This window comes from Adiantum capillus-veneris, chromosome 6 (assembly GCF_014529385.1).
Source record: "Adiantum capillus-veneris isolate H3 chromosome 6, ASM1452938v2, whole genome shotgun sequence".
NCBI lineage: Eukaryota > Viridiplantae > Streptophyta > Polypodiopsida > Polypodiales > Pteridaceae > Adiantum > Adiantum capillus-veneris.
In genome coordinates, this window is record NC_140936.1 from 35,667,422 (window position 1) to 35,682,964 (window position 15,543).

Below are 15,543 nucleotides of genomic sequence, written 5' to 3' on the forward strand. Positions count from 1 at the left end.
GGATGAAGGGCCTTCATAAAGATCCACAAGGAGCGGAGGTAGAAATGACACAGTGCCTTCTAAATCAAGTTCTTTACAACAAATGCCTACCCCTGAGGTGCGAATGTAGGAAGTCTCTAAAGAGAAGAAGAAGGAAGCAACAAAATCCAAAGCAAAGGGTCTAGTCTACAAAATCCAATCCAATATAGAGGCAACAACGGATCTCAAAAAGGTTTTGGAAGAGAGGATTTTGAACAATAAGGTTGAATTTACCTTGGGTGAAGTCCTTGGCATACCAAATCTAGAGTTCCATGAAGAAATACTTGACATTATAAAGAGAAAGATACAGTCTCTTACTGAATGTATCCATGTACATTGTGAAGAGAGACTTTAAATGCACAGGGAGTGCAAGTGTATGGCGAGCAAGGTGATGAAACTATAGCTGGATGCTACAAGTGCATGTAGGGGAGGAGTAAAACAAGTTCTCTTTTGGATGATGAACATGAGTTCGAGACCACTCACAAGAGTTATTACTTGGAGAGTAGTTTGGCAAGAGCAGTTACTAAGACCTTGGTAAAAGAAGACTTAGAAGATACATACATTGCATTGATAGATTATGGGATATAATTTCAATTCATGTCAAAGAGTCTTTATCAAAAAGGAAACTGACAACAAACAATTCATCAAGGGAGTTGTACGAAGCTTGTCCAAATGTAAAGGTGACTATAGGGGATGAAAAAGATGACCAAAATTTCTTTGTACATGAGATTTCTACATACCCTCTTATCCTTGGCAATCCAGACAACACGGCTACTCACATGGAAACCAATGTGATGGACAATGGGTCAGCTTATGTTAGGATAAGGGGCAGGGATGGGAAGCGTGCAATACAGTTCCTTACTATTTGTGTGGACTATGAAAGGAGCCGTGAAACTGTTAGAGAGAAACCCTTTCCAAAGACAAACAAAGAATTCCAGGACTACATGGATGTGAGGGGTTTTGGGCATGTACCATTGTAGAGAAATATTGTAGTGGTACAAGAAGAGAAAAGTTCTCACATGATGTATATGCAAAGGAAACATTTTATATAGGTTTTGTAGGATTAATAGCCTATGGATCTATTGCTTTTACAAAGTGTGAGGACTTAAAGCGGATTGAATGACAGCATGTAAATAGTGTACAAAAGGTTTTCAGGACCAATGGTTTGATAGAAGTTGATGAATACATTGTATGTGTGTTTGATGACTATTCATTTCTGGATACTATGCAAGATTTGGAGTCTTCAGTGGATTGCAATTTACATATGGAAAGTGAGGTCGTGAAAGTATGCTCAATAGAAATGTACAAAGTCATTGAGGATTTGAAAAATGCTCAAGATGCTGATGTACAAATGGAGACCAATTACAAGTCCGTGGAAAAGAAATTTGTGATCCAAGCAAGATTGGACATAAGTTTACACATGATACTTTGAAGGAGTTAAAGATTGGTTGCAAGGATAGTTTGACAGGGGTTGAAAGAATATTCTTTGAAGGAATTCTTATCAAACATGGAAAGGCTTTTGCATTCAAGCCGCACAAGATAGGGTGTGTTGATCCATCAATTTTTTCTTCTATGGTTATCTTCACTATCCCTCATGTACCTTGGAACTTGAGACCTATTCCGGTTCAACCGGTTCAAAGACCCATTTGACAAAACTCATTGAGTTGCTTAATGAAAAGATCAAGATGGGTATTTTAGATCCTTCTTGTGCTTCATATTCAAACATGTAGCTCAAAATTCCAAAGAAAATGGGTTCTTCACGCTTTATTCAAGATATGCAATCTGTAAATAAGGTGACAATAAAAAATGTGGGTATGTGGCCAGTTGTAGATGAGTTTGCAGAGGAATTTTACGAAAGGGATATATATTCTATGGGGGATTTGTACTCAAAGTATGTTCAGTTCCAACCATCTATGGAAAGCAGAGACTTGGCTACCATAAGAACACCTTTGGGTTTGGTGAGGATGTGCACCTTACCTCAGGAAGAAACTAATTCAATTGCACCTATGATGAATGGTACAAAAATAGTTCTACATGACTTCATACCGCAAACTACAATGCTCTTTCTTGATGATGTGCCAATTACAGGATTTTATGTAAGTGATATAGATGTGGCTCTAGACTTGAGGGGGTTCCTCAAGTATGTGGAAAATCATATCAATGATTGTGAGGAGATCTTGTCAAGATTGAAAGAAGTGAACCTTACATTGTCTAGGTAAAAGTCAGTGTTTGGTGTGAACAAAGTTCTTATTGTGGAACATATGTGTGGACATCTGGTAGAAGGCCTTGTCCAACAAAGAGTGATGTGATTCAAAGAATGAAAGAGACATGTATTAATGTAGCTAAGGTTTGAAGGTTCTTGGGTGCATGTGTGTTCTGTGCTATTTGACTTCCACATTATGCGCATGGGGAAGAACTTTTATATCAATTTTTGAGAAAGAACCAAAAGTTTCAATGGGAAGAAATGCGTACCCATGCCATGAGAAAATTAAAGAATTTGTTGCTTATGTCTCCAACTTTGAGGAAAGTAAACTATGAATGTGGAAGATATGTAATTCTGACAGTGGATACTATCCCCATAGGAATTGGATGGGAAATTGGGCAAGTTGATGATGATGGAAAGGGATATGTGGTTAGATTGGGACCAAAAGTCCTAAGTGCTTGTCAATGCAACTATCCACAGGGTAAAAAGAGAGTTATGGATGTTGGAGCTATATATGGCTCACTCTACTCAACTTGGTCTCACCTATATATTTGTATCTTGTCCTCAATATGAATCAGTCTTTGGGAGCGTATATGGTGTGTCTCTTGTCTCGTCTCTCTCTCTTTCTCTCTACATCTCAACATGGTATCAGAGCAGTAACGATCATGCGCCGATTCAATTCATGGTGACAAAACAGTATGTGTATGCGATTTGCATGTAAGATTCAAAAATTGCTACAAATTTTATTTTTGAGCATTGATTCTTGTTAATTGTGGCTCTTTTGTGTTAATAAGAATATGATTAGTGTTTTGTGTGACGTTTATTGCTAATCAATCTAATCGGTTGATTACGTTTTCTTGTTGATGACACCCTGAACTTCATCTCAATTTTTCTTGCTGTTCTGCTCAAAATTTGGAGAAACGGGAAAAGCGCAATGGAGCGTAGTGCAATGGCACTTTTCATCCAAAACTTGTTCGTCTCCTCGAGGTCTTCGATTTGAGTTCTAGGTTTGCGTCAATCAGAGTTCGCAGCAGAAAGTTATGCTGTTTTTACTGCAATTGAGCTTGACGCAGCTTTCTTCGTCCTACTTCTTCGTGAAGCGTCCGCGATCGTTTTTCTTATTTTGGCGTTAACTCTTTCGAGAAGATTTAGCTTTTTGCTATTCATATTGTGGCCGTCAATCTTGCGTCTCACGCCACTCTATTTTGAGGACTCTTTTATTATTAACGTCTCCTTTACCCCGCCCTTTTTGGGTGACGTCTCTCACATCTTTGGAAGTTCCTTGAGCATCCTTCTTACATTTATCGTTGACAGAACGCAGTCCTCATATCTCTCTCATTCTCAATTGCGGCCTTCACCATATATGGTGTGCAAATTCTGCGATCTTATCTTATACGTCTTCTCGCAACAAGATATGGCTATGAATATTCTCTTCAACGGATTTCCTTCTGGCCAGCGTTCTGTTCCTCCTTTCCAAGGTCAAGGCTTTCCAGGCTGGAAAGCAAAGATGTTGTTAATTCTTGAAGGCGATGAACTCTCCGATGTTGTTCTTGGAAATCGTGTTTGTCCGCCTCACCCTGTTGATACGGATAATGATAACGTGCTTATCACTGAAGGACCTATATTTGAAGATTGGAATGTTACCTATACGGATTGGCAACGACATGATAAAGCAGCTCGTCGGTATATTCTTTCTGCTCTTACTGATTCCCTTTTGCTTGATATGTACGAACTGCCTACTTCCCACGACGTATGGAAGTACCTTATTGCAAACTTTCAGAAGAAATCTGTCATAGAAATACTTTATTTGAGAGGGTTGCTTAACAAGTTACAATATGAAGTTGGTACTGCCATGACGGGACATATTGAATCTTTCAAATCTATTATTAATCAACTTGCTGCTGCCGGTGCTCCTGTTCCACAAAAGCAACTGATTACACTTCTCCTTGATACGGTGAAGGACTCTTCTTATGATAACATTGTTACTATTCTCTCTAATAAAGATGGTCTTGATTTCGACCAAGCCTGCATGTCTTTAATTGAATACTCTCAACGTCAAGAACGTCGTAATGATAGTCATGATACAACTATGATTTCACACGAGGAGACTGAGTCACAACAGATGGAACGGGCTTTTTATGCTCGAAGGCGTCCATTTCAACGAGGAAACCGCAGAGGTGGCCGTCGCGGTAATATTTTCTCTCGTCTCAAATTTCCTAATAAGCAATGTTCTTACTGCAACAGAAATGACCATACTGAAGATGATTGTTGGGTACGTCAATATGATGAAGAACACAATATTACCACAAAACAACCACGTTTATCTAGAGACTCTTCTTCTTCTTCTTGTGAATATTGTGGACGATCTGATCATCCCACTCATATGTGCTATAAGCGTCGATTCGACATAGATCGAAATAGAGCATATGCTACTGAACATCGAAACAACATTGTACCAGAAACAAGCTGTGTCCTATGTTCAATTGCTCCAGACAGAATACTTCATGTGCGATGGATCACTTTTTATTGTCGATTCTGGTGCTACAGGAAATATGACATATCAGTCTAAGTGGCTCCATAACTATCATCCACTGCCAGTTCAACGTGTTGTTTATCTTGCTGATGATACTACTTGTCAAGTAAAGGGTATTGGAGACTTATATCTTGGTACCTTATCTTCTTCCACTCGAATTTTGCGAGGAGTATTACATGTACCAGATCTTCAACGTAATCTTCTTTCAGTTGCTAGACTTGTTGATCTTGGTCTGTTTGTTGGATTTGATCATACCAAATGCCGAATTGAGAAAGATGGACAGACTATAGCCATTGCTCCTCGAAATGGTAATCTGTTTGAACTCTCTCTCAACGATGCTGTAGAAAATGTTGTCACTGCTCCAGGTGATCATGATTGCAAAGTATGGCATCACCGTTTTGTTCATGCTGATTTCTCAAAACTCCTTGATCTTCAACGTCGTGATCTTGTTCATGGCATGGATCTTAAAGCCCATCCTCATATGGGAATTTGTGAATTTTCTGCTCTTGGGAAACACAATCGCAAACCCTTTCCTCTTTCAAATACAACTCATTCTCATGACATATTGGATCTTGTTCATACTGATATATGTGGACCTCTACCTTCTTCAAGATCACAATATCGCTACTTCATTACTTTCATTGATGATTTCTCAAGGTATACGACTGTATTTCTACTTAGAGAAAAATCTGAAGCCTTATCTGTTTTCAAAAAATTCCACAAGGCTGCGGAACTTCAAATTGGTCGTCGCCTCAAGAAGCTTCGTAGTGACAATGGAGGCGAATATGTTTCTCGAGAGTTTGTGAGTTACTGTGCTAACAGTGGAATTCATCATGAACACACTATTCCATATTCGCCTCAACAGAACGGTGTTGCTGAACGAAAGAATCGCACTATTCTCAATGCTGTAAGATGTATGCTGATTCATTCTGGCTTATCTCGTGTTTTTTGGGCTGAAGCTACTTTGACAGCAGTATTTATTCAGAATCATCTTTCTACTACTGCACCCTCTGGTAAGATACCCATCACAGCATGGACAAGTGACATACCTTCTGTATCTCATTTTCGAACCTTTGGATGTATTGCTTATATTCATGTTCCCTAAGAAACACGAGCAAAGCTTGATGCTCCTGGTCTTAAAGTTATTTTTATTGGATATTCTGACACTTCCAAAGGCTACAAATTCTATGACCCTTCCTCCAAGAAAGTAATTGTGAATCGTGATGCTACTTTTAACGAACAGCTTATGGGAGGCTCATGGTCCATGGATGATTCTATTGATACTAAATCATTGCTTCAGGCTTTTCCATTTCTTTCAGAAGATGAAACTCTTCCTATAGAGCAACTTTCCTCTTCACAACCATCCATTCCGAATGTCGCCAATGATGATATTGATATTTTTGTTGATCTGCCTATTGATTTTGAACATGGCTCATGTCATGTTTATGATGACGATATTGTTGATAATGCCTTTTCTACTTCCGAAGATCCCATTACTTATGATGAAGCTATCTCTTCACCACTAAAGGATCAATGGCAAGAGGCTATGGAAGTAGAGTACGATTCTCTTATCTCTAAAGGTACATGGATACTAACTGAATTACCTCCTGGTCGTACAGCTATTAAATGTAAGTGGGTGTATAAGACAAAAGTAAAAGAAGATGGATCTTTTGACAAGTTCAAGGTGCGTTTAGTTGCAAAAGGTTATTCCCAAGTAGCTGGTGTTGATTATCAAGAGACTTTTTCATCAGTTGTTTGCATTACAAGTGTTCGAGTTTTATTGGCATTTGCTGTTCAATTTGATTTAGAAGCTCATCAAATGGATGTGCTAACTGCTTTTCTTAATGGTGACTTGGAAGAGGAAATTTATATGGAACAACCAGAAGGGTTTGTTATTCCAGGTAAAGAAGACCTTGTTGCTCAACTCCATAAGGCACTATCTTGTCTCAAACAAGCTTCGCGAGCCTGGTATACAAAATTTGATCTTTTTCTCACCTCTAAAGGATTCATCTCTTGCTCGTCAGACCCCAACTTATACATAAAACGCCAAGGTAGCAGTTTTGTGATTCTTGCTCTTTATGTGGATGATACCATCCTTGTTTCCAATGATTTGGGATTTCTTCAGCAAGTGAAAAAGTTGAGAGAGAAAGAGAGAAAAGAGAAATAGAACCGCAAATTGTATAGAATACACACATGAGATGATGTATATATAGAGGGGCCCTGGGTGCCATATAGAGAAGCCATGTATTGAGTAGGTTCACATATAATCTCAACAGCTAGCATCGTCGCTATAAGCATCGTTATAACCGTCGCTATATGCATCGCTATACGCGTCGCTATATAGAGACGCGTATAGTGGCGCATATAGCAACGGCTATAGTCCTTTCGTAGCAATGCTTATAGAAGCGTAGCGGAACCTTATATAGAGACACTTATAGCAATGCGCAAGAGTTAAAAAATTTGGGTGGCATGGCATTGAATGCCCTGTCACCCATCAACCATATTGAATGTTTCCAGAATAGAGTAAACCTAAATGAATTCAAGATAAGCACAGATTCAACTTTAAAAGAAAGTGCAACGGTATAGACCCAAAGTAGTCACCCACAAGACGATATAACACCATTGACTCCATCATGCATAATATTGTCTGCAGAATAATGATACAAAACTGACAAAAGTAATTGGCTAGGAAATTAACGAAAGTAAATCAATGACAATTATACACATCATAGGCAAAATCACTCGATTGTTAAGATTTGCAAATGTAATAGTTACAACACAATTGTCATTATTGAGAAAATACATGGTTTTCCAATAGTTACATAAAGACGTATATAAGTCATCTCATTATACATGCTATGACAAAAGGAAACTAATGATATCTGGCTACAGCTAGATTGACGTCATCTTATCATACGTCTCATCACGTTCAAGCGGTGTATTTGTCTGATTCTGCAGAAAAGAAAAGTGAGACATTCAGTAAGTATAAGCATATAATTACAAAACAATCTATTTTCTTAGCTTATCATTAAAATACAACAAATGTAAAAGAGTAAAGTGAAATACCAACCATGGCTTCGTGAGAAATCAGAATGTCCATTAGGGTGTTTAAGTCCTTTCTGTCTACATACTCGTGCTCGTACGGTGTGGGGTCACGTCCTGTCATCAACCACTATTCAAAACATACAAAAAATCCATTATGTTAGAATTCAAAAGTACAAATAGACGTTGTGAGCGGGATGAAAACACACAAAGTGCCTCTATAATGACCCGACACACACTCTTGGAAGGGTATACATACACACTATGGGGCACCACTCGGCTTACACAACACACCTGGCCGAGACAGGGAACACACCTCTGGAGTGAGAGGAGAGAGACTATTCACTTGCCCACTCCACATAGACACACACACACACACACACACACCCAAAAAACTCAGCTCAAAAGAGGAGAATTTTTGATGTTTAGATACAATTGAGCTTGGGCCAACACCAATAGGGAAAATAGCTCACACAATATGGGTAAAAAATACCAGATACAATCAGAAAATGGAGCGGAAACTTCGCTCATAGGAGAAACTTACACAGAAAAAAAGCAGGAAAAGAGTGAGGAATTTGGAAAAATAGATAGCGCCATCGCGTTTGGAACGGCCCAAAACCCCAATCTACAATGTCAAAGTGCTCAAATCCGACCTCGGATGAGCAGTTTACGCCCAAAACAGGCTCCAAAATGAGCAAAAACACACCTGCGGCTGTTCCTCCTCTCTTCTCCACGTTTTTTCTGGTCTTCTCTCTGTTTTTTCAGTTCCCACACTTAGATTTATTACTTGGGCACCCTTGGACTTTTAGATGACCTCAAACGGACCCCGAACAGGCCAAAAATTGGCCTCACAGTGCATAGTTGTCACCTTTTTGCATCATCCGCGCACCTGGCACTCATTTCTTTTCAATAATGCATCACGCAACCACGTGAAGTGGCCCCAAAAATTGGTCCTAATGATGACCTTTTTGCATAACTCTCACAAGAAAACACCCACGTTGTGTCCGTCCTTATCCGCGTGCACATATTGACCCCGTTCGCCCTCCTGACGCCACTAGATGCCATCTGACGCACCTGCTGACCTCACGTCGTCGGCCCGCGGATAGCTTCCTCGAGAAGTTTTACGCACTACCAACTCCTCCTTATTGTAGAAAAAACACAGTGGTACTGGTAATAGTGAAAATCGATGCACTATGTACACCCTATCCTACCTGTACACATGTGGGCCCCACATAACCACCTGGCGTTTACTTGATGCACCATGCCTGTTTATGTACATATGCGCAATCCCTTGCTCCAAAAAACTCCTGACATAATTTGCCAATCCCCTAGCCTGCTAGATCATTCATGATCAGCAGCAGCAAAGAGAGATATGAGACTCGCCGCATCACAGGTCTCCTCATCCCTCACCAACACTGCTTGATCCACAGACAGCTCCTTTGCTCCACCATCATCAATCTAGCATGATACAATTTAAGACGCAACCCATTTACCCTTGACTTATGTAGAACACCATCCAGGTTAGCTTGCTGATATGTGCCATTTGGAAAACACTCCACTACCTTGAAAGGGCCTTCCCACTTAATTTGAAACTTCTTTTGGAAGGTGTTGGCCAGCTTACTGTTGTAGCGCAAAACCAAGTCATGCTTCTTGATACCCTTACTTTTGACCTTTTCATTTATCTTTGCCAAAGCCTTATCCTGCATCTGCCCATAATGCTCCAATGCGCTCATCCTATCCAACTGGACCTCTTGTAACTGCAAGAGCCTCTCTTTGAATGCATCACTAGGTGGCCCAAGCAACTTCTCTAACATCTTGACCGCAGGCAACTCTACCTCCACAGGCAATAGTGCTTCCTTTCCATACACCAAATGAAATGGAGTAAACCCTGTACCTGTCTTCACTGAAGTACGGTAAGCCCATAATGCACTAGGCAATTCCAAATCCCAATTCTTTCCTTGGTGCTCTGTCACTTTAGAAAGAATTTTTACCAACTCACCATTGAATCTTTCATTTAAGCCATTACACTGTGGGTAATAAGGAGTGGTATGCTGATGCTTAATCTTCATCTTTGTGCATAAGAAGTCTAGCAGTTTAGCTCTAAATCCTGGCCCCTTATCTGAAAGTAGCTCTAATGGCACCCCAAACATGCAACATATTTCATCATACACAAATTTTTCCACATCCTTTGCAGTGATCTGTTTTACTGCTATAGCCTCTACCCATCTAGAAAGATAGTCCACTGCCGTCAAAATATAGCTTTTGCCCCTGCTTGTGATAGGTAACGGGCCTATTGCATCAATCCCCCACTTTTCAAACACATCAAAAGCCATAATGGTTTTTCGTAGCTCTGGCTTCAACACTCTCTTCCCAAACGCTTGACACCTATTGCAAGACCTACACCAATGGTGAACATCCTTGTGCAAACTAGGCCATACATACCCCTCTTGCAAAATCTTATGCAAGGTGATCTTTAAAGCAAAATGGCCACCACATGCGCCTTCATGATTCTCTTCCAACACTCTGTAAAGCTCCTCCCGCCAAGGTACACGCCTCAACACGAGATCAGCCCCTTTCATGTATAAGACATCGCCAATCAATTTGTACCTGTATGCTCTACGCACAAAGCCATACTTCTTAAACTTCTGAATCTCCTTTGGAATGATTCCTGTTAGCAAAAACTCCTCTTCTTGAGCCAAACTTTCCCGGCCATAATAAAGAGGTAAATTGGTCCTCAACACGAATAGCTCCCCAATCATGCCTTGAGCTGCTTCATGTGCCTCTCCATTTGGAGCACGTTCAATGTGTTTGATGCTCCATGCTTCAAACTTTTTTAACAGGCCTTTAATTCTAAAGCACATTTCCTTCAATGAGGTGTTCTTGCTCTTCCACACACCCAGCACTTGCTTCACCACTAACAAGGCATCACCTTTTATGCTCAACCTTCAAACTCCATGCTTCAAACAAATGTGTAATCCGGCTTCCAATGTAGCATATTCAGCCTCATTGTTACTATGCGCGTCCAATTTGAACCCTCTCTTGCATACTAGCTTCCCCTCTGGATCATAAAGTGCTATACCCCCTGAAGCTGCATCGTGGCTCTTTCTGTATGAACCATCAAAGAACAACACATGTGCATTGCTGATCTGTGGCACTTCCTCAACTACCTTTCTCACCACCTCTTCCTTAACAATAAGGGGATTCTCCTTGTAGGTCAACAAATCAGCTAGGGTAGCCCTTGTACTATCTTCCACTAGAAAAGAGAACTCAAACTCTTGCAGCTCAATTACCCATTTCTTCACCACATTTGACATGTTAATACCATTAATTAACTGTGGCAAAAAGGCATAACTCGTCAAGAAAACAAAAGGCCGTGGTAGCAAGTAATGACGAAATCGTCGACAAGCAAATATTACACTGGCCATCACTAGCTCTACTTCCGATAACTTTATCTCCGCTACCAACTTCACTCGGCTTGCACAATACACTTGCCTCATATAATGGCTGCCCTTCCCCTTTTGCAATAGCATGGCTCCAATGGCATCATCCCCTACTGATGGATTGACATAAAAAACTTTCTTCCAATCAGGAGCCTGCATGGCTGACAACCCCCCTAACACCTCTTTCACCTCTTGAAACACTTCTTCACACTTGTCATCCCATTGCAATGGATCATGCTTTGCCACTTGCTGTAATGGATAAAGAAGCTGCGAAGACAATGGAATAAACCGTGCCATGCACTTCACTTTGTGTATAAAGGTTGCCAATTGCTTCGTACTCATAGGTGATGGAAGAAGAATAATAGACTTAACCTTGTCTGGATCAGCCTCAATGCCATTTTCTGACACCATGTGGCCCAATAACTTCACCCTTGGCTGTGCTAGATGACATTTCTTTGGATTTAGTTGTCCTCCACATTCATCATATCGAGCCAATACCATCTGCAACTTCTCATGGTGATCAGCCCTACTACTATAGACACAGAAGTCATCCATAAAAGCTTTAACACAACTACCAATGAATGATTCCAACACCCAATTTGCTCTCTCTTGATAGAAGGAAGGTCCATTTGACAACCCAAATGGCAATACTGTGTAGCAATAGGAGCCCCATGGCGTAATAAAAGTTGTCTTTGTGCGGTCTTTAAGAGCAATCTTCAATTGAAAATAGCCTGAAAAACCATCACACACACTGTACCTCTCATAACCTGCCACTGAATCCAAGATCTGATCGATGAATGGAAGAGGATATGGGTTCTTCTTAGTGGCTGCGTTTAAGGGTTTAAAATCCACACAAATTCTCCACTTCCCATCCTTCTTTGGACTGACTACAACTGGACTCACCCATTCTGTGGTCTCCACTGGAACTATGAACCCTACCTTCAATAACTTGTCCACCTCTTCTCGCAAGGCTTCCATTTTCTCTTGACCCATCCTTCTTAGCCTTTGCCGCACTGGCTTAGCACCTTCTTTCAGCTCTATATGCATCTCTTCGCCCTTGAACCCTCTGATCTCTTCATATGAAGTAATGAACAAATCAGGAAAACTAGCCAGCATGTGCAAATATATATCCTTCTCCATAGCTGAGAGGTCTCCACTGATCATTTGTGTCATCAATTCCTGCTTCTTTGACAACTCAACCTTGGTTTGCATCAGCCCTTCAATCACTTCATAAGGCCCTTCACTTTCATCTTCAACCTCATTCGCAAATGCAACTAAACCAATCTCTTGGATTTCTTTGTCCATCAAAAGAAATGCAACATCAGCATCCTCATCACTGCTGGTAGTGCTATCACTGTTCTCATCTGTCATCGTGGAAGAGTCTTCATCACTAGACTCATCCTCATCTTCATACAGCTCCTCTAATTGTTTCCTTGTGTCCATATTATAAAGCTTCTTGGTACATGTCTTTCCATAGAAGCTAATTGTACCATGTCGCCAATCTTGAACAGCTCCCACTGCACGTAACCATGGTCTGCCCAGTATAATAGGATATGCTCCCAACCCTGCTGGCATCACATGAAAATCAACCACTGCCTTTGCATCATATGCCTCCACTTCTAAGCTCTTTACAACACCCAAGCATTTTACTTTTTGATGGTTTGCCAATCTGATCCGAAAACCTGACACCCCAGCCACTGTGAGACCCATCTTCTCAACGCATGAGTGTGTTATGACGCATATTTGGGCTCCGCCATCCACATAACCTTGTCCCAAATTTTTCCTTTTATGCCACACATCTACTATTGGACAAATGTCTGGTAGCTCATCCATTGCCAACACCTTCACTGAACCTCTCTCTGGCTCTTTCTCCACTGGGTTAACCATCCTCTTCCACTGTCGCTTTAGCTTAGGCACCATCTCTATAAGCTGCCCAAAAGTAACATCTTCCTTCCTTCTCGTCAGATCCTCCTTCAAGTCATAGCTTAATTGCCCATCCCCTAGTGGAAAATCTGAAACATGAAACTTTCGACGAGCTCTCCTTTTACTCTTGGCCTTGACATCCTCGCCTTCATGGGTCTTTCCTTTCTTCTTACTAGGACCTGGGGCACTTATTCCTTCCTTATCCTCTGTGGTCCTCTTCCCAATAGGCATCACTAATGTATCCTCTAGCTTTGATGCCTTCTCCAAGGTGACTACACTTAGCACTTTTGTCTTTCCCTTTTTCTCCTGGGTCAGTCCACTGGTTCCTTCGTCTCCCTTAATTTCGATGCCATATTCATTTGACCTAGTTAGCACCTGTCTTGGCAATGGATACATGTCTCCCCCCATCCTTGGTGGCTTATCACATTGCGGGCTGATGTGACCCAACTCTCCACAATTATAACATGTGGGCGTCTGCCTCCAAAACCTACCATTGCTTTGTCCAACACCATTCCTAGGCCTTTCTTCACCTCCTTGCTGATTTGCAAACCTCCCTCGACCTCGATTATTTCGCACTTGACCTAGCATGTTTAGGCTGAGATTCTTCATCAAATCTACCATTTGCCTCATGTCTTGCCTTAGCCCATCATCTTGCACTGCTGTAGTGACCACTGCTGGCATAACCTGAGTAGTAACAGGAACTAATGGTTCATGATGAACCCCTGACATGTGCCCTTGTAAAGACTCTATAGGCTGAAATTCAGACCTCATTGGCAAAGACTCCACCCCTAACTGGCTCATTTTCCTCAGCTTCCACTCTTTGTTCCTTGCTACCTCTAGTGCATCTTCATATGTCCTAGGCTTCTTTAGCTCCACTCTCCAACGTATATTCTCCCAAAGACCATCCAAGAACCTGTCCTTCTTCATCATGTCAGGCGGGGGTACCTGTGGTGCTAAAGCCTTGCACATTCGCTCCCATGCCAATGAAAACTTACGTATGTACGCATCTATTGGCTCACCTTCCTTTTGCACCAAAGCCTGTACTTCTTGCCACACCTTGTCAGGATCTTCTATCTTCACAAACTCCACTTCCAACCCATGTCGTAGATTGTCCCAACTCAACCTTACAGGTGGATCAGCCACACGCAACTCCTCTTCAAATGCTTTAGACCAAACTCGTGCATCACTTTTCAAACAAATTTGGAGAAGGCGTAACATTTGCGTAGGGTCATGAATCTGGTTGCTAATGCAGGCAACCTCCATCTTTTCCAGAAATTCTTCCACATCTTCATCACTTCTTCCATGAAACTCCGGATAAGAGAAAGCCATGGCTACCCAAGTTACAATGCTTTGAGAACCCATTTGAACACACGTGCAAGAACCCAAAACTTTTGACTACCCAATCCTCATAACTTCAATGGAGCTCAACTTTAGATAAGGACAAACACATGCACATCAAATGAGTTTTCATAGTTGATCATCGGAATGACAACAGGCAAAGGACATTCCAGGATCTCTCTCAATCTTCTTGGCCCAAACATAAAGACTATGCGCTGCTGGAAAAAGATCTTCCTGGACACATGAACATTAATCTGAATTCTTTGAGTTAAATGAAAAGGAGTGAGTGAGGGCCATTTTGATCATCCATTAAAGCCAACCATGAAGCTCCCAAGAAGGCACACCTGACTCAACCTCTGATTTTGCCAAAATTTCAGCAGCATAACAGCGTAAATGGCTCAAAAGACCAAAAAACCAGCCATCATAACTTGGAAAAATTTTGGCAGAGTTTCCTCATAAATAGAGCAGTAGGAACCCAAAATATAGACTATATATGTATGCATAAACTGTCAACAATAGAATCGAGCATCAAGTAGGACTCACTAGTACATAGCCTATGGCGAGGTCACAAAAAGGATGCTCCAGCTACCTGTATCACCGAAAGGATCTCCACATTTGAGAATCCCCTAGCTCAATAAAAACCTCACGCTATCGACCCTCACACGAAGGCTAATGCAAATCGCGTATAGTCAAGTCTCAGAAATGACTATCTTCCAGACCAAGTCTCAGAAATGGTTGGGACTGCCAAATACAACCAAGTATGGCTCCACAAATGCATACAATGGCAGTTTCCATAAGTAACGCACAATCCAGCAGACAATGTGCTCAAACAGGCGCCAAGTGATGCATACCCACAACACTACAAGTGACATCACTACTAGTATATCACTGTACTCCTGCTACCTGTACCTGTGTGAATCACTTGTAGATGTACCTGTCCCTGTCCCTGTAACCTGTAACCTGTAACCTGTAACCTATAACCTGTAACCTGTAATCTGCAACCTGTAATCCCGAATCTCGAAGCTGGAAGCTCGAAGCAGAAGGTA